The 12,668-nt window shown below is 43.4% G+C and overlaps 1 long non-coding RNA gene across 3 annotated transcripts in view; it reads left to right on the top strand.

Annotated features, from left to right (window-relative positions):
• The window catches only part of LOC146789769 (uncharacterized), a 310,950-nt gene extending 304,575 nt beyond the window's left edge, over nucleotides 1-6,375 (top strand). For all 3 annotated transcript variants that reach the window (XR_014970159.1, XR_014970157.1, XR_014970158.1), the window contains exon 8: nucleotides 4,687-6,375. This is a non-coding gene — a long non-coding RNA (uncharacterized LOC146789769). The remainder of the gene's footprint in view (nucleotides 1-4,686) is intronic.
• The last annotated feature ends 6,293 nt before the right edge of the window (nucleotides 6,376-12,668 follow it).

Genomic DNA, 12,668 nt, shown 5'->3' with positions numbered 1-12,668 from the left:
CCACAATAGACACTCTGAATGCTCTAGCGTATCCCAACCAAGTAAGGATCCGCAAAATGCAGACTAAAATATTGCTGTTTCAGCCTCAACACTCATTACCAGCTCGAGTGTTCATGCAATTTCTGGGAATGATGGCATCTTGCATTTTAATAGTTTCTTACTCCAGACTCCAAATGCGTCCCCTACACGTCAGTGGAACCAGGCTCAAGGTCAGTTATCAGATCTAGTATTGATGGATGGCCGCACCCATCGCTGTCTGCAGTGGTGGAACATACAAAACCTTTCCAGGGGGCGGCCATTCATCGACCAGGTTCCACAGATAGTGCTAACAGCAGACTCGTAGCTCACTGGTTGGGGAGCTCATCTTCAAAAACATAACTTTCAGGTCATGTGGACTCTGCAACAAAAACTCCACAGAAACAATCTAGAACTACTAGCAATTTTTATAGCGTTGAAAGCCTTTCAACTTCATCTAGTAGGCAAAGCTGTCCTAATTCGTACAGACATGACAGCAATGTACTATATACAAAAACAGGGGGGGCACTCTCCAGCTCTGTTAGCCCAGAGCATCTGGAGAAGGGCCATACCTCAAAAAATATATCTCCTTGCAGAACACCTTCCAGGAGTAAAGAACCAAATTGCAGATCTGCTCAGTTGTCAACGACAGCAGATCCACGAATGGGAACTCCACCCTCTTGTGCTCCTCCCATTCTTCCAAATGTGGGGCTTCCCAGAGAAATCTGTTCGCCACCCACAAACGCAAAATGCCCAAACTTCACATCCAGGTATCCACACCCATTATCCAAAGGAAATGCACTATGGATGAATTGGTCAGGGATATTTGCTTGCGCTTTTCCGCCTCCCACTCATTCCATGAGTGGTTCGGAAACTCACAGTAGTCCCTGACGCTAATCCTAGTTGATCCCACATGGGCCCGTCAACCTTGGTTCACAATCCTGTTGGAGCTATCCGTAGTTCCTCACAAAAAATACACCTCACTCCCAATATTCTCACTCCCAGCCATGGAGAAATAAGACCTCCAGATCCCAGTCAACTCAACCTTGCGATCTGGCACCTGAAATCCTAGAGTTTGGCTATCTTAATCTTCCGCTAGACTGCATGAATATTAAAGAGGCTAGGCGCCTACCACAAGAGCATGCTATCCAGCAAAGTGGAAATAATTTGCTATCTACTAAATGTACAGCGTTCTAATTTAGCATACACATCCATACGCTTACATCCTGCTGCAATAGCTGCATATCAAAAAGACCGCATTTGTCTCTTTTTTAGAGTGCCTGTTATTAAAGCATTTATGGAAGGACTTAAGTCATTCCCCCCCAGACTTCCTCCTGCTCCAGTGTGGAATCTCAACATAGTTCTTACAAGACTCATGGGTCCACCTTTTTGAGCCATTGGACAAATGTGAACTACAATTTCTCTCTTGGAAGGTAACCTTCCTCATAGCCATCACATCTGACAAGAGTGGATGAGCTTCTGGCACTAACCATAGAAGAGCCATTTTTACAAATACACCAAAACAAAGTGGTTCTAAGGACTAACCCCAAATTCTTACCTAAAGTCATTTCTGCCTTTCATATAGACCAATCTGAGCTACCAGTGTTCTTCCCTCAACCAGATTCAGTGGCAGAACGTGCTCTTAACACCTTAGATGTCAAAAGAGCATTACAATACTACATAGACAGAACAAAATCTTTCAGAAAAACCAAGCCACATTTTATTGCTTTTGCTTCACCTTATAAAGGCAATCCAATATCAAAATCCGGTATTGCAAGGTGGATAGTTAAGTGCTTTCAAATATGCTACATAAAAGCTAAACGCTCATTAACTTTCCTCCCAAGAGCGCATTCTACATGCAAACTGGGGGCTTCTATGGCATTCTTAGGAAATCTACCAATAGATGACCCCTGCAAAGCCGCAACATGGTCTACACCACACACATTCACAAAAAACTATTGTGTAGATGTGTTAGCAAGACAACAAGCTGGCGGGCCAGGCAGTTTTACGTATACTATTTCAGACCACTGCAACAGCTACAGGTTAACAACCGCTTTGGGAGATAACTGCTATGTAGTCTATGCATAATCATATGATCTACATTTCATATGCCTCAAACGGAAAATGCTACTTACCCAGTATTCATCCGTTTGCATAAAGAGCTGTACCTTTACCTGTTGTAGTAACACCTGAATTAGATACAATATACATGGACATCTCTCTTTATTACACTTACTAACTCCATCACCCTTTACGGCAAAACAGTCTAAGGATGGAGTCGATGCCCATGCGCTCGATCACCGAAAGGAGTCGTCACCTACCTCATGACTGAAAAGACTTCTTCGAACAAAAACTAAGTGCAAATGTCCGGACCCAACACTAGATGGCGATCTATGCACAAGACTATAGCTCCATATACCAAGAACAGATGCATACTGGGTAAGTAGCATTTTCCTTATCCAGTATTTGCATCTTTCATAGATCACATGCAATCCACTCGCCTCCCTGTAGAGGCTCCCCTTAAACTTTGGTATTCTTATGCACACTTGTGCTGGAAAATCTGAGGGATTCAGCCTCTCTTGGAAAGGTTCTAGGGGGTGCTAGTTGCTGATTTGTTGTATCTAAAGTTTGGTCCTTGAAAAAAAAAAGGAGGTAGATAGGCTAATAATTGCATGGCTTCTTCATGATAGCCTATGGAAGTTTAACTACTGCTTTAATTAGATTACTGTGGGACTCCTACTTTGACGGGTAATGATTCAAGCATGTGAATCTATGAAAGATATCAATACTGGATAACTGCAGTTACAGTTAAGTAACTTATTTCTTCATCCTGTTGGCGTTTTTTATATCAAAAGGTACAATTTATGCATTGGGGCTGTATGTCAATCTTTACAGTTGAGAGCCCTAGACCAAAATTAAAGTAAACCGAGAGAAATCCACGTAAGAAAATATACACAAATAAATCCACACAGTAAATGTTCAAAGTACACGCCATGAAGGTTTATTTAAAATTGAAGAATCATTATAGAAGGCAAAATGATAACTTAGTCAATCAATTCAAAATACTCATAAAATTGTAAGTAAATGCAAATAAGCATTGGCAGTGTAATCCACGCATTAAATTAATCAGCCTGTATCGCTTACAGACTACCGCAAAGCAAATAATTGTTCAGTGAGCATTTGTCAAAATATTTTTTTGAATCTTGTTCAAAAGTTCTTGTGTTGTAGTCATTAAATGTTTGACATGAAGGCTTCCTCTATGGAAAGCAAGGAAACATCCTGGCTCCTCTCCCTCATGGACAGTATTTATACATTTTCTTTCAAAGAAATCCTAGTCATGGCATAATTAAAGTTACCTTGAGCCATCCAATAATAAAACACATCACACGGTCTAACGAGACTCGCTGTAAATCTGTTAAATAACACTGAATTATGCTTACAACAGAAAAGAAACTCATTAAATATACACATCTCCGTCCGGTCAAAGCAAATGGTCACATTTGGCTCACTGGTGCACAGGAAGGGAGGAAGAAAAGTTTGTGTCAGGTGCTGCATTTCCCATGTATTTTAAATCTGCAGCTTAAAAACACCACTAGCCCTACTTATGTCAACATATTTAACGCCATATTTTAGACACAATTTCAGCATTACATTTGCATTCTTATTCTTAATTAAAGCATACAACTGTTTACTGTAGATTCTGCGTCCTCAATCCTAATCTCACGAAGAGTCAGTGGAGAAGATTTAAGGCTCGTTTCATATGGCTGCATTGCTGATGCTCCAGCTGTGTGTTTGGAAGATTTTGTAGGCTCACTGGAAGGTTTTGGTCAGCCTGTGTGATCTAGGTACCCTTTAACTAAGCATCTTGTTGTTTTTATGGTGCCCAGTGTCCAGCATGAAGTGGAATGGCTGGATGGATTAATACATCACAATCTATGAAAATCCACTTTTTTTAGCAGTTTTCAGAAGATTTGGATCTTGTTTGTGCTGATTGGATCTCATGTCTCATGAATATATAGTCTGAAATCTGCTGTACTCTAGACTGATTTAGTGTGCAATGCGGTTTCAAACGCCTGAAGTGCCTCATGTAAGATTTGTTTTCAGACATTCCATGCAGTTAGTAAGGTACTATGTCTCTACTCTGATTTCTCTTGCATTGAGGTGACTGCCCTATTCATAGATTTAGCATGAGCTAGATCAGGTGGACTTCAAGCTACAGCCCTGCATGCAGAGTAACAAATTATTGCTAAATGATTGTGGAAAAGGTAAGGAAGGATCATAACGTACCTGTAGCATGAATAACTTGCATGTTTCTTCTCCCCATACCAATATTCCTGTAATTCAGTGAGACTGAATCATCTTGCATTGTTCTTTTTTATGACTATAAACCATCTGTGTGCTCCTAGTCACATCTCGCAAGCACCAGTATAATAGACTTGGGGAAGGAGGATAAAATAACTTAACTGTGCTGAGGGACTGCTACTTGTTGTGTGGGCAGTGAAGAACCGTACATTTTCATCGTTTTCCTTTTCTGTGGCTTTTGTATCCCGAGGTTGAATGTTTTGTAATCTTTGCATCAGACATCACTTGCTTAATGGTAGTGGGAAACTGGGAATTCTTGGATTAAAACTTTGAATCTTGAAAATAAATGTTGTTTCTTTTTTGCTATAGGTAGGACCATTGCAATTGGAAAGGTCTTGAAACTGGTTCCAGAGAAGGACTAAGACTGCTCCAATACCTGCACAATACTGTGAGGAGAATTCTACAGAAGCCAACTTCACACCGCCTTTTACTTTCATCCCATTGATTAACTTTTCACCGTATTTTGCAAAGACAAATCTCACAGCAAAAGTCCACATTGTCAGCTTTCTCCGGTTGAGAGCTCTGCTATGCCACTGTTGAATTTCCCCAAACATTTCATTTCCCCCAAATTCTTCATCCTCGGAAAGATTTGGCAATAGCTTTGTAAGTGATGTGGACATAATTGCCTACAATAATAAACTTTAAGGATTATTTTATGTATAACGTTTCCCTGTGCATACATATTAAAATGTATTACCAGGCAGACCATTTAGAGTGTGCACATGTTAAAGAGAAATACCATGTTAAAAGATTCAATTTGAAACTTTTTTCGGTATTTGAATTGCTTTTCAATGTTCATTTTTAAATCTGGATATATCCTTGTTGCATAGGCTTTTTAACTAAAAAACTAATAAATATAATGACTTGGACTTTTCTAAACTGCTGTTTCGCAAAGCTGGTGCGCACAGAAGAACCAACTATGTAAACCTGTATCGATGGATGCACGCAGACTGTCAAACATGCAAGCACTGTTTCGAGACAAATTGTAGTATTAAGACCTTCATGTTTGTGTTGAAATGCATTAGATTTTTCTCAGTTATTGGAGAATATTTTAGCAAACTTGGTTATACTTTGATTGCTTTATATCAGTTATCTACAACTATGTAAGATTTTAATTTAAGCTTCATGAAATCAGTGTTTTAACTATAGTAAATTACCTGCTATATTTGTGGGTGTCTTGATATGCAGATGTTTGTGTATTTACACACACAACTCATTTAACTGGAGTACCTTTGGTATGCTGTCAGACTTTTGTGTGCAGAAACTTTTTGCCAATGATGCCTACCACCCACCTTCACCAGTGTTTCATTTGTATGAAAATTGAGACTTTCCAAATTCTGTCCATTTTAGTTAACAGTAGGTTTCTGTGCTGGCAAAATGAATTGGTGGATTGCATTCATTTCTGCTTTAAATATAAATTGCCTTTAATGTTTTAAACATTAATTTGTAAAAATAAAGGGAAGATTGACTTAAACTTTACTGCTATTTCTTCAATGAGAATAGAAAGCCTCCGCAGAAATCTGTTTGTTTTGAAGTTCGATTTAACATAAATAGCACTAAAACGATCCACTTTTTTTTATATAGGTTTCAGGTCAGCGAGACACCAAAACTACTTTTCTTCAAATTCAGTAAAGATTGCATTTGGAGAGGAGACAAATTGAGTATCTTACAAACTATTATGTTTTACATATATAAAATACATTATTTAATGTTACATCCTGGACCGGCTTTAGAATATTGTTAAAATCTGAAATGAATTTTTTGCCACTGTGTATTTAATTTGTAGTGTTGAGCCCCAAAGTTTCTTCCAGTTTGCAAAACACTAACATTTTGAACTGTTTTACCATTCTGTCTTTTGTAACCTTGGAACTCCAGTTTTATTTCAATGGCCAGATTGCTTTGTATGAACAGAGCCAAGTTGTTGTCCTTCCGGTTTCATGATACACATGTAGCTGCCATGATGCATGAAATTTAAATACATTTTATTATGTCTGCAAATCTGACAGATTTTGCTTTACCATTAAGTAAAAAAGTGCATAAGAATATTTGTTGGTTTAACTCAAAATGAGTTGGGAGTCATTTAGCTTTGTGCTTTTTATTGGAAACCCATATTTCAATCTTTCAGTAATGTCTCCGCTTTTTCAAAGGGCACAAGAAACGTAGTAGAAGTCTCTCTCAGCTCTGCCTACACCACCTCCCCTGGAGTAAACAAATAGGAATGTTCAACTTTATTCCACCTAGCGCATACGATCAGCAACATTGACCTTTACAATTTAGTTTCACATTTTTATCCCTTTCCTTTCAGCACCACTGCCACATTTTGCTCTCTACAGGCAACTTTAGCTTTACACTACCAGTATTTAGGAGTGGGCTTTCGATCAATCCACTGCTTTTTACTTATTTTTAGGGCTTGTGCCTGCGTTGCGCAGCGAGAGCCCTTTTGTATGGGGTTTTGAAAGCTGACCACACGCTTGTGCTTGTGATCAGGCTTTCACCCGCTGCTATTGGCTTGCACGTGTTTTTTTTTTTTAACAGAAATAATGCATGCAATTGGGCAAAGGCTGGCCATGTCCCTCCTTTGCTCCACCCATTCCCGACAGTGGCTGGCATGCGCAGCAGCTCGTGTTTGCCTCACTGCTGCTCTCCCTCGCCCGGCTCCTGTGGTGCGTGCGCCGCTACCTTGCCCCCGCTCCTCTGTTTGTTGGGATCAGATTCCGTGCTCTCGCCTCCTTTCTATAAGCCCTGTCCTCACCCACGCATTTTGCACCAAAGCTTTACCAAGGACACACAGCATGGCATGCGGCGGGAGGGGGGCTGATGGCCGCTCTGGGTGCACAGCAGGACCCCTATGTGTCGCAGTGAGTCCAGCAACACTGCCCCCCCTTCCCCTCAAGGGCCGATTGGCTTTCAGTTGTGAGTTGTGACAAAGCTAGGAGGAAGGTGTCCAGTAGGCGTGTATTGGCACAGAGTGCGAATGAGCAGACTGACTCTGGAGGAGAGATTGCCACACTGAGGCAGCGCCTTTCTTTCTTAGAATGGGCTTCTAGGCGCGCCCCCTCCGCTCACAGGACCAGCCCACAGCACGTCACGGCAGGATGAAACAGGTGACCAGCTTAGCCGATGTTTACACTTTCGACCCTAGTTACGTTGAAAACTGCGGACGGGTGGAGAGAGGGCTGTCTCTGCCCCACAGGGAGATGCACACCAGCACCCCACAGGCAGGACACACACACGGACACGTTCTCATCTTTTTGTTGATCCTCGAGTTTGTCTCGAACGTGCACTGTCTTAGTTGCTTTCCCTCCTATGTACATTTCTCCAACATTGTCTCGCCCTCTGTTGCTGTGTCTTTCAGCCTTTCTCTTTCATTGAGTATTTTTTTTCTCACTTCACGTGCAGTGTCCTCCTCTCTCTCCTCGGCAGGCTGAGAGGTCTCTGCCCTGCCCGTCCTTCCCTCAGTGTGCTCAGCTGGAGTCCCAGTAACCTCCACTACCCAGAATGCTTTGCAAATGTGAATGGCATACCCCCAAGCATTGGCTTCGCATATTTGTTCATTAAGTCACTGCGATCAGCGTAGGAAAATCCATAGCTGGCTCACGGTCCGTTGTCCTCTGCCCTCTCTCAAAATCTATAGCGCCCACATCACCCGAACCTCCTCCCAAGAAAAATCTCACTAGCATTCATTATCCAGTTTCCACCCCCCCCCCCAACGAAATCACCACTTTTACATATCAATGTTAACATACAAACCCCCTCTCCCCACACCCCTCCAACAAAATCTATATCTGGAATGCATCACTAATCGCCAAGTGTCTGCACTCCCACAAAAACGCAGCTGCCAATAGGAATAACAAGAAGTGCAAACACTGACCCCCCCCCCCCCCCCCCATCAAAATCCATAGCTGGCATACATCCTTTCCAGACAGGAGGATGGCTGGGGTAGGTGTGTGAGAGACCACACCGGAGCAAAACCCACAAGAAGGTGTGTACGCTCGTCCCGTAGTCTATGGAGCATCGTTCTCCCCATACTTAGGCGTATATCCAGGAGCAAACCTCACTCTGACATTAGAGAGCAGGGCCACTTATACCCTGGACGCCCGGATATATACTGTGGGTACTATCCCCTAGTTCATTTTCACAATTCACTTAATCTTCAGTTGGTCCTGAGGAAGCGCCACGGATCCGTTCTGGACCGCCAGGGTGCGAAACATGTCGATCATTTTGACCACTTTTTATGTTATCTGATGGAACATTATTACCGTTAAGGTAACACCTAACCTACGGGTTTTTTAGTGTGTCAAGGGTGCCATTCCCTTTTTGTCTTATTAAAGCTCATTCTACAAGCAACCCTTAGACATTTTTAACTCACCACGTCACATATTGCATCACTTTTTGCCTTTTATTAGGACCCAATTCACACACCCGCATGCACCAAACGGCGTTTTTCTCTTAAAAGATCTCCGGTAAAGTGACCCTACGGGGGACCCGTAGGGCATTGCAGCGCCGGCCCGACGAGGAGCAAAACGCCCAATGATGAAGCATGACATCCTTCGGGGTGTGTGAGGGCAACAAGAGAAATTAAGCTCTGCTTCCCCCTTTCTCGTAATTGGGCCCAATAATAGCCTAGGACTTTATCTCCCTAAAACCCTTTTGGGTTTTTCTTTATTCCCTCCTTTTTTTGGAACGGTGTCTCCCCCCTTTTGATTAATACATACATCGCCCTCCCCCTCCGACTCCCCAGGTCGGCAAACACATTTGATAGTTGGCATACATCGATGGGGGGCACTCCCATAACCAAATAAATTCACATCTACAGTCCACCAGCCATCACCCCTCTCCAGGGCATAAGTCCTATAAAAAGTGGGGGGACTGACCAAGTTAGTCAGTATGCAAGTGACATAACGCGTGCCAACACAGCACATGACGTCAAGACGCGTGGCATCCCACTTGCATCACAGGAAGTGACCTCACTGGAAGACTCTGCATTAGGATGATGAGTAGCACTATAAAAAGAAATAAAATAGTGCTATTTATATTGTTTTTTGTGTAAATACTGGGACAGACCCACCCATCGGACAGTCTTAAAGTGCGTGCACTTATATACACGGACTGAAAAAAGTAACAAGCATTTGCAATGCAATAGGTCTCACATTTGCCAGAGTTTAAGGTATTGGCATTGTGAATGACAATGCCTTTTATTTAGCCGTTTTGAAAAACAACACAAATAAAAGGCATTGTCATTTACAATGCCAATAGCTCAAACTCTCGTAAATGCGAGACCTGTTGCATTGCAAATGCTGGTTTATGTTAATATTGTTTGCTAGCCTTTTTATTCAGTGGATTGTTTTGCCTTTTGTTTGTTCTTCACTTGAAGCTTGGCTGTTTTAAAGTGTTTGACTGGTTGAGCCAGTAATTGTTAAAGTAAAATGAGATCCAGAGTTTATGAAGAAATCCCTAATTCACACAAGATGAATTAATTTAAATGTACTGCGTGAAAACCGAACTGTTCGAGGTATGTGTGGCTGTAGATTCACATGCTTGGCATACTTCCATCTCGTGTTGTGCCCGGATGTGTGCAAGTTGTTTTTCTTCGAAGTATTTAGTCACAAGGTAAAGGGACGCCCCTCCGTGACAATGCCCATGGGCACTGACTTAATTGTTAGATTCTTTTGTTTCCTCCTTTAGGTTCGGATGTGTTTGGCGCTCCCATTCGAGGCTACTTCAGGGTCCCTTCGGCGCGTTACACCTTTCTCCATTTGTCTGTATTGTTTGCAATCCTGTTTCCATTCTCGCGTATCAAAATAAATACTGAATCTCGCAGTCTGTTCTGTGAGCTTTTCTTGCGATCTTTGGGCCTATTCTTTTAACCATCGGTTTCAATCTACAATGTGCTGCTAATGGAACGGACTCCCTTTTATTTTTGTCCCTCCTGCCACGCAAAATATCAGAGGACAGACTTCCATCAGGTTTGCATCCTATGTCTGTCCCTTGATCACAGAGAAGACTGTGTAGCTTGTCATCTTTACGATTGAAAAAGACCTTGAGGTTCTGGCGCGTTGCAGAGAAATGCAGCGCAGGGAGATTGAGCAATCACCCGACTTATATGGGCAACAAGATTTCAAAGAACAAGGAGAAGTAATCCTGTAAGCCTCTGCTTCTGAGGAAGAGGCTTCTTCAGCCAAGAATCTTCATCCTTCTCAGAGATGGAAAGAAGTCTCCCGATCAAGGACATTTCTCTGGGTCAACGTACCATCAGTACATATTCCCCTTTAAAATATACGGCTTCTGGGCCTCCACTGCCAAAAAGCCGTGGAAGGCACGAAACTTCCGATACGGATGCCTTGGGCTCGGCTCTGAAAGTTATGCTCTGCTTTAGCCCGACCAGCTATGGTTCAGAGCCATTCAGCGTATTCCTCTGCTCCCAGCACCGCCAGCCCAACAAACCAGTTCAGAGCACAAAGGCAAAAGCTCTTTAGCACCGAGATAAAAATCAATTTCGGCACCAAAGGAAAAACCTAGTTCAGTTCCGGAACCTGATCTTTCCTCAACAGACTTGCCTACAGAACTAATCCTCCAGGTTATGCAGGAGCGATCAGAGGCAAAAGACAATACATATCCAGCCTCAAACTGGTTGAATAATAGCAAAAGCTGTACAGCCTCAACTCTACATCAGCTTTATTTTTAAGAAGACCTTGATATGCCTCCGCCTGCTAAAACGAAAAAAAAGGACATAGCCACCAGCCCTATACTCACTCCTTTATCTGCTTCACCACCACCTCTTTCTCTACCACCTCAGTAATTCGTGGTACTGGGGACATTGCATCACAGGGGTCTCCACAATCTCCTATTGGTGATATTATGGTGGAGATGATTCACATCCTCAACCTTCAGATCCGTGGGACAACTATGATGGCCATTCTCCTGGGTACACTGACCCTGACCTTTATCCAGCCAAACCATTACCTCCTGATGACACTTCTTACCAGGAACCTATTGCTAGGGTGGCTGCTTATCAGGTCCCATGACATAAACACACTATTGAGGATGATTTCCTATTTTAAACCCTCTCTACCCATAGGGGGACTCAATTACCTTCCCATGCTAAGAGGCATGCTCGGACACTTTGAGGATATATTGAAGTCCCTATCTAATAGACATCTAGCCGCAGATTCCTTACAATAGAATTTCCCAGTCTGTATCTGAAAGACTTTTGCTCGAACCATACCCATGCACGCTGTAGGTGGAGTCTGTCTACTCTGCGTGACATTGGCATAATTTGCGTCGCCTATAGAGGCGCCACCTTGGCGCACTGACGTTTGTTTTATTTATGCGTCAGCTAGCACAGATCCGCGAATGGAGCAGTTTTGTGTTTAGGTTTCCCACAATGCCGAAGACCTTGTTTTCAAACTGTGCGGCAACTGCCATTGTGCCATGTCTAACGGTTCCTCACTTAATTTGTCTCTGGAGTTTGACCACAACTGTAAGTCGTGCTCGGACTGCCGGTTCATGGCTCTGAAGACTGAGGGAGCAGCCCTTAAAGCTGCTTGCGGCCTGGTGCTCGGCTCCATGCTGTTTGCCCCGGAGGTCTTGTTCTCAGTCCCGGTCAAGAGGAAGGTCTGGGCATTACTCCGGGAATCCAAAGTCCTCGTCCTACCACTCGAAGTAGTCAGGTTGGTCAGGTAAAAGGCATAAGACACAAGAAGTTGAAGTGTGCTTCAACTTTTCCCTGTCCATTGGCTGAAGGGATGGGGGAGTCTTGCCGCTCTAGGCCGCATTCTGCGAAACCTTCACCTGGGTCGCCTCGGGGCTTCCCTGCCTTTCCAGGAGCTGGAGCGATCCCCGCCTACCTTAAAGAATTCTATGATGCCTTATGCCTCATATTTGGGCGACCTGACCTTCTCTGTGCTCCTTTGGGTCCTGGAGGCTCCGAGGGGGCTCCATCTGGTTCTGCGAAAGTGGCTCCAGCGCCAATGCCTCCTAATGGATCAGTTGGTGGATCCAGACCAGAGCTGGCCTTGCCACTGTTACCTTTGCCGGCCTCTGCTACAAGACTCTTTGACGGCAGCATCATCCGCATTCTTGTCCCTGATGACCCGGATCACGCCTACTGACACAAATACTGGCACCAACGACACCCTTGGGTACTCAGTCTGCTCCTCAGCCTTATTTTGAAGGGCTAGGAATGATTGTGAGGGGTCGATGGACCCTTTACAAGTCCTGGCTGAGCACGAAATGGACTGGTATGAGGATTTGGGTGAGGCCAGTATACTGGATAACTTCAGATCCTGGCC

This window comes from Triturus cristatus, chromosome 10 (genome assembly GCF_964204655.1).
Source record: "Triturus cristatus chromosome 10, aTriCri1.1, whole genome shotgun sequence".
Lineage (NCBI taxonomy): Eukaryota > Metazoa > Chordata > Amphibia > Caudata > Salamandridae > Triturus > Triturus cristatus.
The sequence above is the reverse complement of the archived record's forward strand: the minus strand, read 5'-3'. Positions and strand labels throughout refer to the sequence as shown.